Here is a 1,786-nt window from a genome sequence, read left to right on the forward strand (position 1 = left end):
AAGAGAGGAGAAAGGGAAGAGGAAGGAGAGAAAGAGGAAGAGGAAGGAGAGAGGAAGAGAAAGGAACGGAGGAGGAAGGAAAGGAAGAGGAAGGAGAGAACAAAAATGAGAGGAAGGAGAGGGGGAAAGAAGAAGGAAAGAGGATGAGGAAGGAAAGAGGAAGAAGGAGGAGGAGGAGGAGAGGAAGAAGAAGGAGAGGAAGAAGAAGAGGACGGAGGGGAAGAAAGGAGGGGGAGAAAGAGGAAGGAGAGAGGAAGAGGAAGGAGAGGAAGAGGAAGAAGAGGAGAGTAAAGAGAGAGGAAGAGGAAGGAGGAGAGAGGAAAGGCTTCAGCACTTCTCACTGGTTTCATGGCAGTAAACTCACCCCTTGTTTGTGCTGACAACAGTCAGAACTCTGGCCTTCCTTTCTCTAGGAGTGTCTGCATCTCTAAGTTTCTTTCCTCTTCTCTCCCTGATCCACTAATGCTGGCTGCTGGGCTCTCCTCAGCTCTCCGAGGTTTCTTGCCTTTTTTTTTTTTTTTTTGAGACATGGTCTCATTATGTACCTCTGGCTGGCCTGCACTCACAAAGATTCACCTGCCTCTGCCTTTGGAATGTTGGGATTAAAGGTAGGCACCTGCCATGTCAGAGAGAGAGAGAGAGAGAGAGAGAGAGAGAGAGAGAGAAGGGTTTTTTTTTTTTTGTGTGTGTGTGTGTGTGTGTTTTGTTTTCTGAGACAGTGTTTCTCTGTAGCTTTGGGAGAAGAGAGAGAGTTTTAAAGAAGGTGTTGCCTCCATTGCAGAGAAAGAGCAGTGTGGTGGAAACCTTCTCCTAGAGTCTATATATTTTTGTTTGTTTTTTGAAACAGGGTTTCTTTGTGTAGCCTTGGCTGTCCTGAAACTAGTTCTGTAGGCTAGGCTGGCCTTGAACTCACTATCCTCCTGCCTCTGCCTCCTGAGTGCTGGGAGTAAAAGTGGGTGCCATCACCACCTGGTTTAGATACCTGCATCCTAATCTCAGACCCTTGACACCCAGGCTTAGTCCTGGCCCCTGGACAGAGGCCATGAAGGCATGCGGGGTGGAAAAGATTCTGTAGATGTGATGAAGATGAGGCACTGGGTTGGGAGATCTACATGGCTTGCTTCAGAGGACCATCTAGGCCTGAGCACTCAAGGGCTTAGAACGAAAGAGCCCTGAAGAAGAAGGGGCCCAAGTCAAGACTGGCTGCACAGTTATGCCTTGTGTCTTGGGGACTGAGGGGAGCATGTGGACCAACCTGGAGTTTGGTTCACAAGGTCCTTTTGGTACTTATGGCCCACAGAGTTTCAGGAAATGTGTGGCTTCTGTTTGCAGCATCATTTGCCTCCAGGATCTAGGTTTATGCTTGCTGGGTGCAGAGCCCAAGGTTGCCAGCAGAGGGCAGCAGCCACCAACAGAAAGGCCAGCAGTGCCTGTCTTGGCTAAGAGCATGACAGTCGGTAAAGAGGGTGGTTAGTGATAAATCCTGGCCCCACTGCTAGTGTTTCCACAGACTGCCCAAGCCTCACAACTGTCCCCCACATTCAGTGGTCCTAGTTTGGTCCTATTTAGGTTCCCCCGCTATCAATCCAGAGTCAGTGAGCTCTCACTAGCTCAGGTCATCTGTTCTTGTGGGTATCACCATCATAGTCTTGACACCTTTGCTCATATTATCACTCCTCCCTCTCTTGAACTAGTCTCTGGAAGCTGGGCCCAGTGCTTCGCTGTGGATCTCTGTAGCTGCTTCCATCAGTTGTTGGACGAAGGTTCTATGATGACAGTTAAGGTA

Source organism: Microtus ochrogaster, chromosome 8, assembly GCF_000317375.1.
Source record: "Microtus ochrogaster isolate Prairie Vole_2 chromosome 8, MicOch1.0, whole genome shotgun sequence".
Classification (NCBI taxonomy): Eukaryota; Metazoa; Chordata; class Mammalia; order Rodentia; family Cricetidae; genus Microtus; species Microtus ochrogaster.